The 14643-nt window shown below is 40.9% G+C and overlaps 1 pseudogene; it reads left to right on the forward strand.

Annotated features, from left to right (window-relative positions):
• The first annotated feature begins 325 nt into the window (after nt 1-325).
• On the forward strand, nt 326-924 carry LOC122732504 (annotated as a pseudogene).
• Nucleotides 925-14643: the final 13719 nt, after the last annotated feature.

A 14643-nucleotide genomic window follows, 5' to 3' on the forward strand; every position in this document is an offset into this window, starting at 1 on the left:
ATAAAAAATAAAATAATTTTTTAAAAAAGATCTATTTGATAATAAACATTTTTATTTAAAGTTTTGAATTCCAAATTCTATCCCTCTGTCCTTCCCCCCACCCCTTCCCTGAGGCAGTAAGCAATCAGATATAGGTTATATATGTGCAATTATGGAAAACATTCGGAATATAAACCTAGCAGTGGCATTGCTGGGTCAAAGGGTATGCACAACCCAACACTACCACTATCACAGTGGCCGCTGACCTCGGTCCCCGACTACTTTCCCTTCCTCGGTCCTGCTTCACTGCTCGCCCACCCACCTGCCTGCTCCGGCCCTGTGAGTCATGACTGAGGTAGACTCATTTGGCCCGGCCTCTGCTCCGGCCCCTGCCCCAGGGTTCCTGCAGTAGGTAACTGGGTTGTGAGAGGCAACGGCATGGAGGAAGATCCGGTCGAGGGCTTCAGCAGCTTCAACAGTGGCAGTGTGCAAGGGGAGCCCCCCGGGGGCCCAGATGATATGGATGGAGTGATGAATGGAGAATACTACCGGGAGAGGAATGGTCCAACTGATAAGTTATGCAGCTATTTCACACGTGGATCGATTACAGTCAGAACCAGAGAGTATCCGTAAATGGAGAGCAGAACAAATGAAATGTCTGGAAGTCCTTGATGCTAATTCTCAGAAGCAAGAAGCAGAATGGAAAGAAAAAGCAATAAGAGTTGGAAGAATGGTATTAGAGGCAAGATAAAAAGCTACAAAAAACCAAAAGTAAATAACGGGGCAGCTGAAGAAGCTTTTGTAAATGATGTCGAAGAGACTTCTCCTGGCACCAAGTGGGAACGTGTGGCTCGGCTGTGTGACTTTAACCCCAAGTCTAGCAAGCAGGCCAAGGATGTGTCCCGCATGCTCTCAGTCCTCATCTCCCTCAAGCAGGCCCCCTAGTTCACTGAACGGAAGCCCAATGAAATACTACGTTTGCAATATCTTAATCTTACTCAGCGAAGCTGTTCAGTCATTGGACTAATTATGTTGGGTTCTTTTGGACCAAACCGCTTCTCTTTAGAGTTGGTCATTGTGATTCTATGTTTTCTTCAACTGTTTTCTCCCTGACATTCCAAGTGGGAGGGAAGCGAGAACCTCCAGGACAATAGCCTCTTGTGCTTTTGTGCATTGTCATTTTCAACTGTACTGATAATAAAATTCTCTTTCAAATTAAAAAAACAAACAAACAGGGGCAGCTAGATGGCACAGTGGTAAAGCACTGGCCCTGAAGTCAGGAGTACCTGAGTTCAAATCCGGCCTCAGACACGTGACACTTACTAGCTGTGTGACCCTGGGCAAGTCACTTAACACTCATTGCCCTGCAAAAAACAAACAAAAAACCAAAGTGTATGTACAGTTCTATAGCCCTTTGGGCATAGTTCCAAATTATTCTCCAGAATGGTTGGATCACTTCATAACCCCACCAATTAACAGCATTTACTATTAACATAGAATCAATATGGTCATTGAAAATCCACTGTTCTGGGGGCAGCTAGGTGGCAGTGGATAGAGCACTGGCCCTGGATTCAGGAGGACCTGAATTCAAATCAGGCCTCAAACACTTGACACTTACTAGCTGTGTGACCCTGGGCAAGTCACTTAACCCTCATTGCCCTGCAAAAAAAAAAAAAATCCACTGTTTTCTCATACTCTGGGAGTCCCCCCAGAAACTGGATCATGTTCATACCCAAGAGTTCTAAGAAATGAATTGTTTGGGTTTTTTTAGTTTCCCATTTCTTATTACCATCCACTCCCATGCACCCCATCTGGCAAAGTTATATGATAATTATTACTAATATCTTATGAGAAAGTCATAAAGGTTATGGGGTTGACTTTGAACCCCTAAAGTACCTGAAAGAATGTCCAATTTGAAGCTTGACTCACTAGAAGAAAAGATAAATTCTGAAGGAAATCAGACTCTAGGATCCATAGAACAGGTGAGCTTACTATTCACAGTGGGGTGACTGGAACTCAGTCCTGGCTGGCAGATGCCAGCATAGTCCTCTGACACCTTCTGACTGCAAGTAGCCCATCACCAAGCAGGGTCAGTTAGTCTGTAAACATTTTTATTAAGAGCCTATTATGCGGGGGCAGCTAGGTGGCGCAGTGGATAAAGCACCGGCCCTGGATTCAGGAGGACTTGAGTTCAAATCCGGCCTCGGACACTTGACACTTACTAGCTGTGTGACCCTGGGCAAGTCACTTAACCCTCATTGCCCCACAAAAAAAAAAACCAAACAAACAAACAAAAAAAAGAGCCTATTATGGGGGAGCAGCTAGGTGGCACAGTGGATAAAGCACCGGCCCTGGATTCAGGAAGACCTGAGTTCATATCTGACCTCAGACACTTGACACGTAATAGCTGTGTGACCCTGGGCCAGTCACTTAACCCCCACTGCCCCGCCCCCCCCCCCAAAAAAGAGCCTATTATGTTCAAGACACTGTGGAAAAGCTAGTGATACAAAGAAAGGCAAGTCCTTCCCCCAAGAAGCTCTCAATATAAGGTGGGGGGTGGGGGGAACGGGGCAGGGAAAAAGAGGTAGAAAGATAACATATAAATAACAATGTAGGAGCAAGTTATCTATAAGATAAATTTAAAGAGATCAGCTGTGAGAAGGCCTTAGAGTTCCGAGGGATTAGGAAAGTCTCCCTGCTGGTCCTGCCACTGGACTTAAATGACTCTGGAAGAGCGACTGAGACTAAAGACTTTGCATTAAATCCAATTCACTGGAAAGTCAAGATATCTTTGGTCCTCTTTAAAAAACAAAGGATCAACAATAACAAGATTTTAGCTGGGACTTAAAGGAAGCCACCGGGAGCATTCTAGGCATGAGGAACAGCCAGCGAAAATGCCCAGAGCCAAGAGATGTAGTGTCCTTTTGGAAAAGTAGCAAGGAGGGGGAAGCTAGGTGGCACAGTGGATAGAGCACCGGCCCTGGAGTCAGGAGTACCTGAGTTCAAATATGGCCTCAGACACTTAACACTTACTAGCTGTGTGACCCTGGGCAAGTCACTTGACCCCAATTGCCTCACCAAAAAAAAAAAAAAGTAGCAAGGAAGCCAGTGTCACCAGAACAAAGAATGGGGGGGGGGGATATGTTATTGTTGGGTTTGGGGGTTTTGGGGGTTTTGGGGGGGGCATTGGGGGTTAAGTGACTTGCCCAGGGTCACACAGCTAGTGTCAAGTGTCTGAGGCCAGATCTGAATTCAGGTGCTTTATCCACTGTGCTACCTAGCTGCCCCTGAGAGGATATGTTATAAAGGTCTTTGAAGCCCAATAGCGTATTTGTTATTTAATCCTAGGGGTAATAAGGAGCCACCAGAGTTTATTGAGGGTGTGGGGTGTGTGTGTGTGTGTGTGTGTGTGTGTGTGTGTGTGTGTGTGTGTGTGTGTGTGTGTGTGTGTGTGAGAGAGAGAGAGAGAGAGAGAGAGAGAGAGAGAGAAGGTCACAACAACTAAGAGAAACCATTTTGCCTTGGCATTCCCCATGACTGACTCTTAGAAAAATACTTCTCTTCCACAGCTCCATCTCTTGCCTTACAGCTCTTGTCTTTTGCCACTCCCAACCAAATTTATGCTGTTATACACAGAAGGATTGAGGAGACACAGTGAGGAGTGGAAATATACATAAATATTACACTTATATAAAAATCATATTTGTAACGTAAATAACATTGCAAAAAAAGAGAGACATCCCTTGATCCTCAGCATCAGTGAAATGAGGCTGCTTACTCTTCAGCTACAACTTCCTCAAACTGTGGTCTCATGTGGGCATGTGATCAAATAGGTCATTGGAACTGGGGAGAAACTCCCACATTTATGTATTTTTCCTGGATGCAGTTATAGTCCCTGAATTCACTCTTTGTTTAAAATTTAATTTTTTTTCATTTAATGAACATTTTTTCTCTACACTCCCCCCATTGGAGGGAAAAAAACCCAAAAAACCTTTGTAATAAATATGCAGAGTGAAACAAAACAAATTCTTGAATCGACCTTGTCCAAAAATATTCCTCATTCTGCACTTCTAAGTTCATCACCTCTCTGTCAGGAAGCAGGTAACATTTTATCATGAATCCTTTGGAGGAAATCATGGCTGGTCATGGAATTAATCTGAGTTCTTTCCTTTCAAAGTTGTCTTTACAGTGTTATATTGTATAAGTTTTCCCGATGTTTCTGCTCACTTCACTGCATTATTTCATACATCTTTCTAGTCTTTTTCTGAAATTGTCCCTTTCATATACTGTGAGTTATTCAGCCATCCCCCTATTGATGGCAACCCCCTCATTTCCAGTTCTCTTCTGCCACAAAAAGACCTGCTCTCATATTTTTGTATGCGTGTGTCTTCTTCCTTTCCATTTGATCTTTCTGAATGTGGTATCACTGAGTCAATTTAGTAACTTAGGAGCAAAATTCCAAATTATTTTCCAGAATTGCTGGACTAGTACATAGTACACAGCTCCATCATTACTCCTGAACTCACTTTTGATTCAATAGATCCCCATGCATTCCTGAAAGCCTGCAGCTTCAGAGCCCTATAAAAGAAGTCTGGTTCAAGCACTAAAAATGAGCAGAAAGAAGTCTGTGTGCTCCTGGAGGACGCTTTGGAGTCAGAAAGCCTGAATCCATTCTAAAACACTCAAATCAAGTCCTGAGACTCTGGATGCAAAGTTAAACTGCACCGTTTGTTATGAGTCAACAAACCAGATTCCATTCCAATGGTTGGTCTTTGAGGACACTGCATTTCTGGATGGAGACAGTTCTTATCTCAACCTTGTCCCATATACAAGGAGACTTCTTCTGTTGGGAAGACTTTTCTCTCCCTTTGGTCATGATTTCAGTCTGTAGCATCTACATTCTCATCAACTATCAGTTTATGGCACACCCTTTCAGGGAAGGGCACCATAGGGTCAGCCTTAAGGCAGGGGTGGAATCAAAGGAGGCGCATTGGCAGTCTGGAGAACTGGGTTTGAAATCCAGCTCTGCTACCTACAAATGGCGTGACCTTGAGCCTATCACTTTCCTTCCCTGGCCTCCTTTTCCATATCTATAAAAAGAGGGGATTAGACTAGATGACCTCTCAGGTTATTTCTACCTTCCCCAATCTAGGATCCGGTGATTTTGTAAGATTCCCTGGGGGCAGAAGGGAGGAGAAAAGGAAAGGAAAAAGAGACAATAACCTCTGCTCTGGGCTGGCTAAATTCAATTATAACCTGGTGCTTTGTACAAAACTGTTGAGAAAAATTATGGGAAGCCTATGTGCCTATAGGGGAAATTTCCAGAAGATTCACCAATTAAAAAATAAAATGTCCTCGTTTCAGGCTGAAATTCAGATTAAAAGGTTATTTCTTCAGTTTTAAAGAAAAGTGATACTTCAAACAAATATCAAAGAAGGGAAGAGCTGAGAGTAGGCTTTGATAGAGGGGTAAGAAAAGAAAGAGCAAAAGGGCACAAGGAGGATGGTGGGAGAATGGGAAAGAGCACAGAATGCGAAAGAGCACAGAAGCCAGGAGCTACTGACGACAAACTCTCCTCAGACTGGTTACACTTGAAGTCAGGAAGTGGATTCAAATCCTACTTTGCCATGTACTGGCCCGCTACATTCCCATGGATAAATTGCCTTAATTGTCTATGCCGTTGCTTCTTCACTTGTAAAATTAGTATAAGAGTACCTGCAGGTAGATGGCGCAGTGGTTAAAGCACCGGCCAGCCTCAAACACTTGACACTTACTAGCTGTGTGACCCTGGGCAAGTCACTTAACCCCCATTGCCTAAAAAAAAAAAAAAAAAGAGTACCTGCAGGGGGCAGCTAGTTGGCGCAGTGGATAGAGCACCGGCCCTGGAGTCAGAAGAACCTGAGTTCAAATTCGGCCTCAGACACTTAACACTTACTAGCTATGTGACCCTGGGCAAGTCACTTAACCCCAATTGACTCACTAAAAAAAAAAAAAAAAGAGTACCTGCAGTAGCTACCTCATGGGGTTGTTGTGAGGCTGAAATGTGATGGAGAATAAATGCAAACTCCGAAGTGCAATAAAAGACTGGGAAGAAGGGAAGAGAATGGGTATTCATATAGCACCTACTACAAGCCAGGCATTGTGCTAAATATTTTATTGATATTATTTCATTTAATCCTCAAATGAAGGTCAAAGACCTAGTAAATGTCAGGCTGGATTTGAACTCAGGTCCTCCTGACTCTAGGCATTCTATCCACTGTGCCACCTAGCTACCTATTTATATTCCTAGTAAATACTCAGCAAGTGTTTTATCTATTTTTTTACTATTACTAATAAATATTACACAGTACCTGGCATGTAATAGATACTTAATAAATTCATTATTATTTGTTCAAAATTTCCCCTAAGGACTCACTCTGCTCTATAGATTAGAAGTCCATATTAGGGAAGTACTGGTATTTATGCCATTCAATAAACATGTATTAAGTTCCCACTTTGTGACAGGTATACAAAAAGAAGCAAAAGACAGTTCCTGCCCCCAAGAAACTTATAGTCTAATGGGGAAGACAGCATGCCAACAAATATATACAATGAAAGCTATCTCCTGGTACTTTAAAAGTAAATTAAGGGGGCAGCTAGGTGGCGTAGTGAATAAAGCACCGGCCCTGGATTCAGGAGGACCTGAGTTCAAATTTGGCCTCAGACACTTGACACTTACTAGCTGCGCGACCCTGGGCAAGTCACTTAACCCTCATTGTCCCAGCAAAATAATTAATTAATTAATTAAAAACTCTTCCCAACCTACCATTTAGTTATCCCTCCTTGGTGGACATTTCTCACTCACCTTAATAAATCTCTTGTTTTTACAGGCAACGAAGCCAAACAAGTGACTTCAAGGGATCAGAAGTGAATAACCAGCTAAAAATAGCCAGAGAGCACTGTAGGGAACCGAGGATTTGCTGGTCTGCCAATATAAGATCCCTCTGCTGAAGGATATGGTGGATTTTTCCTCAGTTCACTCTGGAGGCTAGTGGGAAGGGAAGTCTGAAGAGTGTTTTCACCTTTATATAACAAACGGGAATTCAGAATGTTCTACATCTTGGCCTTCATCCCAAAATGCAGTCCAGGGTATTTAAAGCTAAAGGTCTCTGACACTTGAAACAAAAATATACCATAACACTTTGAACACTAAATATTTCCTCCCAGCTGCTGCAAGAACATTTGCCATGTGGTGACAGCAAATTCCAGGCACTTCTGTTTGATCCAGGTCACAGTCTTCAGCCAGTAGCCTGTACCTCTGTGAAGGTCTCTGTAGCAACATAGAAATATTTAGAGGAGAAAATCTTCAGGGACAGAGTCCTAATGGGATTTACAACATGAAATGTCTGAGGTAACATTTTAGATTTTTTTAAACTAACAGTGAATCATCATGATCATGATCATGATCATGATGTGATAGCACTATTAAGTCATGGCATCATAGACCCAGAGCTAGAAGAGACCTCAAACCTTGAATCCTCTAATTTCTTCATTTTACAGGCAGGGAAACTGAGGCCCAGAAGGGGGAAGAAATTTGCCCAGATCCCTTGGGGCAAAGGGATATAAATAAACATGGGCAGTAAATAGCAGAAACAGTATTCATACTTTTCTTCTTCAAAAACCCATATCCAGAGCTCTTTCTTCCTATCTAAATTTTTCATCTCTCTAAGTAGATAGTAAGTTTCTAGAAGGCAAGGGAATAACTCTGTCTTTTATTTCTTTGTCATACCTCCCAGTTATGGGAAGGCTACAGTGGATAAAATGCCAGTTTTGGAATCAGGAAAACTCACCTTCATGAGTTCGAATCTGGCCTCAGACACTTACTAGCTGTGTGACCCTGGGCAAGTCACTTAATGCTGTTTGCCTCAAATTTCCTCATCTGTAAAATGAGCTGGAGAAGGAAATAGCAAGCCATTCTAAATTCTTTGTCAAGAAATCACCAAATGGGGTCACAAAGAGTCAGATAGGACTGAAAAACGACTAGACAACAACAACTCTTTATAAAAGAAGGCAGTGTTATATAAAATTAACATTTTGTTGAATAAAAACTACTATAAAGAAAAGCTGACTACGGCTTATAAAGCAAGGAGTCGCAGGGTGATATGAGAACTCAATGGTCCTAGTTGTCTAGACCTCCTACAGTTTCTTCCAGGTCAGCCTTCACATTCAGACTAGACACTCACATTTTGAGTAACTGGTCTCCCCGCTTTGTATGTAACCACCAACCCCTTTCCTTAAACTCCCCTATCCTTGACTCACCCTCAAATCACACTTGGCTTCCCTTGTGTTTCTTTCTTTTTTGTTAAATGTTATTGACGCTTTTTTATATCACAGTTATTTCCAGATATACTGTCCACCCACTTACCAATCTGCCTAGTGAGTCTTCTCTTCTAATCAAAGTAAAACAGGGAAATGAGACCAACGATGTGATCCTACCTGACACCATCAGGCGATAAGCATTTATTAAGTGCTCACTAGATGCTAGGGATACAAAGAAAGGTAAAAGATAGTCCCTGCCCTTGAGGAGCTCATAATCTAATGGGAGATGCAACATGCAAATAAACTATGGGCAAATAAGATATATACAGGATAAATTAGGAGATCATCAATGGAAGGAAAGCACTAGAATTTAGAGGGGATGGGAAAAGCTTCTTGTAAAGGTTGGATTTTAGCTGGAACTTGAAGGAAGGCAGGAGGAGATAAAGCCAGAGTTGAGAGAGGAAGTTTCTTGTTCAAGGAACAACAAGGAAGCCAGTGTTACTAGATCACAGTGTGTGTGTGTGTGTGTGTGTGTGTGTGTGTTGGGGAAGTAGGTTATGAAGGGCTACAAATCACCAAACAGGGGATTTTATATTTGATCCTGGAGCTGAAAGGGAGCCACTTATTGAGTAAGGGTGATATAGTCAGATCTGTATTTTAGGAAATTGATTTTTGGCAGCTGGATGCAGAATGGACTGGAGTGGGAAGAGACTTATGGCAGGGAATCGAACCACCAGGTTATTGCTATGATCCAGGTGTGAAGTGGTGCGGGCCTGCCCCAGAATGGTGACAGTGTCAAAGGAGAGAAGGTGGCTTGTGTGAGAGGTGTTCCAGAGGTAAAATTGACAACCATTTTCAAATGATTTTTTTTTTGTTTGTTTTGTGGGGCAATGAGGGTTAAGTGACTTGCCCAGAGTCACACAGCTAGTAAGTGTCAAGTGTCTGAGGCTGGATTTGAACTCAGGTCCTCCTGACTCCAGGGCCAGTGCTTTATCCACTGTGCCACCTAGCCACCCCCGACAACCATTTTCAAAAGATTAGATGTGGGAAGGGGTGATGATGGGAGGGAGAGGAGTTGAAGAAGACACTTAGGTCATCAAGCCTAGGCGACTGAGACAATGGTGTTATCCTGAACAGTAGTAAGGAAGTTTGGAAGAATGGGGAGGGTTTGTGGGGTAAGATTATGAGTTTAGTTTTGGACATGTTGAGTTTAAGATGTCTATAGGACATTTAGTTGGAGATGTCCAATAGGCAATTGCAGATGTGAAAATGAGAATCAGAAGAGAGGTTAGGAATAGATAAATAGATTTGAGAATCATCTGTATAGGTATGATAATTGAATAAGTGGGAACTTATGAGATCACCAAGAGAGATAGTATAGAATAAGAAGGATGGAGCCCTGTGGGAAACCCAAGGTTAGTGGGTATAACCTGGTTGAAGATCCAGCAAAGAAGAATTGAGGAGTAGTTGGATAGGTAGAAGAAGAACCAGAAAAGAGTAGTGTCATGACAACCAAGAGAGAAGATAGTGTCAAAGAAAAGAGGGAGACTGATAGTCTCAAAAGCCATCGAGAGTGGTCAGGAAGGATAAGAATTAAGACAAGGTCATTCAGTTTGGCAATTAAGATATCATTAGTAACTTTGGAGAAAGCAGCTTCTGTAGAGTGAGGTGGTCGGAAACGAGACTATAAAGAACCAAGAAGAGAGTGAGGGGAAGTGGCACGGCCTTCTGAAGTCATTCATCCACGAAAGGGGGAAAAAAAGTGGGACAATAGCCAGGAGGGATTGATGGATCAATTGAATGAGGTAGATATGGGCATGTTTATAGGCAGTAGGGAAGTAGTCAGTAGATAGGGAGAGATTGAAGATAAGTGAGAAAGTGGGGATGATGGAGGGAGCAGTCTGCTAGAGAAGATGGGATGGAATAGAATCACTTGAACACATAGAGAGATTTGCTTTGGCAAGGATAAGGGCTACCTTTTTATGTGAGATGAAGATGAAGGAACAGATGTCACTGTGTTCCAATATTTTCAATAAAATTAGTCAAGTTTCTCAGCTCAGAGATTAGGGGGAACCATGGGAGATTTGAGGAAGGATGAAAAGGTTCAGAAGACCCACTGTAGTGAATGGGATAGCGAGATAATTAAGGATGTATAAGAGGATTGCCTTGAATCAGTGAAGACACAGTTGAGATTATGTCACACAAATTTCCAGTAGACCCAACCAGCATGGTTTCATGATTTTCTCCAGCTTCATCCAGCAGTGCATGTGATGGGGTGAAGGCAGTAGGTGTTGGGAGTTATACAAGTCTGAAACTTGGCAGGGCAAGATAATTTATATAAGGGGGCAAAGGATCCACACAAAGATGACAGTGCAGTTGAACTGGTTCATCAAGGGGTCAGGATAAGAAAAACAGAAGAGTGTAGCTACCAATGGGTAGATTAGAGAGTCATTACCTGGAAGAGAACTGAGGAGTCAAAGGATTAGAGGCCATGGTGTGGATGAAGAAGAGAATTTGGGGTTGCAAGGCAAAGGGAGAGATGAAATGATGACAAATTTTGATCAGATAAAGGAATTTTGAGGTCCATAAACATGGAAGTGGAACATTTGTGGGTGATGATAAGATCAAAGATCAAAGGTATGACCATCTTTGCCTGCAGCTGAGCTGGGGTAGAGAAATAGGTCATGGAAAATGAGTTTAAGTTGAGAAACTAAAAGGTCGATTTGTAGAGACAGACTCAATACGTTTGTTTAAGTCCCCTAGTTTGAGGCCAGGAGTTGAGAAGGAGAGAAAGACTGTGGGCTAAGCACTGAACTCACTGAGGAAAGAAAGAAAGGGAGTGTTTTGGAGGTCAAGTAGACAACCATTACCAGAGTTTTGACTGGGTGGTAGAAATGGTTTGAATTAATCTTAAAAAGGAGAGGGTACTAAGTGAGGGTGGTAGAGGGGAAACCTAGAAGTAGCAATAAGGAACAAGGAGTATTTCAACTCTGCCACCTCGACCAGTAAAGTAGGGAAGGACAGTGATAGAAAGGGATGCCAGGGAGGTTGTATCACCAGGGGAGACCAGTCTCAGAGAGAGCCAGAAATGACTTATTTGTGTGGGAAAAAAAAAAAGCTAGTAGTAAATGTGACTCAATTTTGAGTCCTGTGCATTTTGGATTCATACTATACTTCATCTCCTTTAAACACCAGAATATATATATATATCTTTACTACCACTAAAAAATATAAAGACATGATGTCACTGCAGTTATTTTTTTAATAATACTTTTTTTTTTTTGGTGAGGCATTTGGGATTAAGTGACTTGCCCAGGGTCACACAGCTAGTAAGTGTCAAGTGTCTGAGGCTAGATTTGAACTCAGGTCCTCTTGAATCCAGGGCCAATGCTCTATCCACTGCACCACCTAGCTGCCCCTATAATACTTATTTCTAAAATTTGATTTGACCCAAGTGCTGCTTTAAAGGCTAATTGGGAGGGTGGGGGGAAAGGGTAAGGCTCATTTTCAAAAAGATGTCTCCATATTTAAATTTATAAAGTAAAAAACTAACTGAACTGCAAGAAGATACAGATAGCAACACAATAGTTGTAGGAGATTTTAATGTTCCTTTTTCCAAAATGGAGGATTTAGAGCTAAAGGATTTATGTACATTCAAGAATATTCCTATTTCTCAACACTATTTTTACCATAATGGAGGATGTGTTAGGGCACAGATAAACTATAAATAAATGTAAAAAACAAAAACAAACCCCAAGCCAAGAACTAGACTCTTATTTTTCCTGTATGTTGAGTAGTTTGTTAATAGAGTTTAGAATTTTTTAAAAATTGTTAACTATTTATAAAAAAAATCAAAACAAAAAATGAGAATGAGTTAAACTACAGTATTTCTACTTATATGAAGTTTTATTGATATATATAGGATCCTAGAACATTCTAGATCTAGAGCCAGAAGAGCCCTCAGAAACCAACCCTTTCAGTTCATAAATTGAGATCTAGAGAAATGAAAGCAATACAGATAGTAAACATACATTCACCATGTTTTAAAAAATGTCTATAAGAAGCAATTGCAATTGAGGGTGACAATTTTTATGAGCTTAAAGATATTCTCTTTCCTAATTTATGCCTTTTAAATTTAAACTAATTCTGCTGTATTGTCCCTGTTTCATGCTGTGGGGGGGGGTGTATATAGGGGGGAGAATGTTAAATTCTGAGAAGAATCATTTCCCTTTGGTTCAAAAATGCTATTTCCTTTATATTATTTAGATCATTTGGACCCTCAAAGATATGTGGTCCAGGTTTCATGGAACCTGTGGCAGGATTATAACTTTCTTCCAATCTCAACTAATCAATCAATATACAAACATACTATGTGCCATGGACACTTTATTAATTTGTAGCAGAGAGTGTTCTTGGCACACAGGCTGCTTGTTGTTATTGGTTCATATTCTTTTTTTTTTTTTTAGGGCAATGAGGGTTAAGTGACTTGCCCAGGGTCACACAGCTGTCAAGTGTCTAAGACCGGATTTGAACTCAGGTCCTCCTAAATCCAGGGCTGGTGCTTTATCCACTGTGCCTCCTAGCTGCCCCTCATATTCTTTTTAGTAATGTTTCTGATATCAAGTTAATGAATTTCAGCTGGCTGATGTGGGAAGCTCTTGGGTAGAACCTAAGGAGCTTTGGCATACAGTAGTGGGAGGATATCCCCTCCACCCCCAATGGGGTTACCTGTAGACTATTGAGTTAGTACTAGGCCTATATCCCAAAGAGACCTTAAAAAAGGAAAATATTTATAGCAGCTCTCTTTGTGGTGGCAAAGAATTGGAAATTAAGGGGATGCCCATCAATTAGGGAATGGCTGAACAAGTTGTAATATATGAATGTAATGGAATGTTATTGTGCTGTAAGAAATGATGAGTAGAAAGATTGCAGAAAAACCTGGAAAGACTTGCATGAACTTGGGCTGAGTGAAGTGAGCAGAACTAGGAGAACATTGTACACAGTAACAGCAACATTGTGCAATGACCAATTGTGATGGACTTAGCTCTTCTCAGCAATACAATGATCCAAGACAATGCCAAAAGACTCATGATGGAAAATGCTCTCCACATCCAGAAAAAGAACTATGGAGTCTGAATGCAGATTGAAACATCGTATTTTCACTTTTTTCCCCTATGATTTCTTCCTTTTATTTATTCTTGTACATGACTGATGTGGAAACATGTTTAACATGACTACACATGTATAATCTATATCAGATTGCTTGCCATCTTGGGGAGGAAGAAAGGGAGGGAGAAAAATTTTGAACTCAAAATCTTATAAAAATGAATGTTGAATGACTAATGAAGAAATATGTTTAATGTGGTTGTACATATATAACCTATATCAGATTGCTTTCTGTCTTGGGGAGAGAGGAGGGAACGGAGAGATGGAGAAAAATTTGGAACTAGAAACCTTATAAAAACAAATGTTGAAAACCATCTTTACATTTAACTAGAAAATAATAAAATATTTTTATGATTAAAAAAAGAATGTTGAAAACTATCTTTGATACTATTTACAAAAAGAATATTGAGTTAGTTGTAGCAGTGTAGACACGCCCTTTGGGAACCACTGACTCACCAGTTGACCCAAGTGCAGGTTGGGTAAAATACATCAATTCAGAGAAAGAAAAGAGACATGAGCCTGGGGGGCAGGGTGTTTGTGTGTGTGTGCGTGGGGGGCAAATCTGCAATACACAAGTAAAACCATAGTCTAACACAGAAAGAGAGTGAGGAGGATAATAGAATGAAAAGAAGAGAAATCAAGCCTGTGAGTTCATTAATCTTCATATAACATATGTAGAAGAAAAAAAAAATCGAGAGTCTGTTAAATTAATTTCCTCAATTAACTTATTAAAGTATATCTGGGCCAGAGCTTTCTGGCTTTATACCGAGACGATTCATTCATTTCCTTTGGCTAAGATAAAGTGGATTATTGCAATTGGAAGAGCAGTAAGGAGCTGCTCTTTGTATAACAGATGAGTCTAGTTTTCTTTCTATCATGCAGAGCTGACTGCTCTCAAATAAGAGGGAACAGGCTGATGGGAACAGTTTGCCTAGCCCTCCTTCTATGACGAGAAAGAAAATGAGACAACGATGGTACTAATAATAATTAGCAGAAATTAGGATGGACATTAGTTGGGTTTTTTTTCTATTTTTTTAAAGACAAGAGTTTTTCAAAGTTTATGTAAAGAATATAATTTCAATCTCTTTTTTGAAGAAAAAAAACTTAATACTTCAAAAAATGAGATTTCTCTGGAAGGAGTAGACATGTCTTAGAGGATCTACAGAGCCCAGTCTTTTAAATTTGCTCTCTTGGGGCAGC

The sequence above is a fragment of the Dromiciops gliroides genome, chromosome 6, assembly GCF_019393635.1.
Source record: "Dromiciops gliroides isolate mDroGli1 chromosome 6, mDroGli1.pri, whole genome shotgun sequence".
NCBI lineage: Eukaryota > Metazoa > Chordata > Mammalia > Microbiotheria > Microbiotheriidae > Dromiciops > Dromiciops gliroides.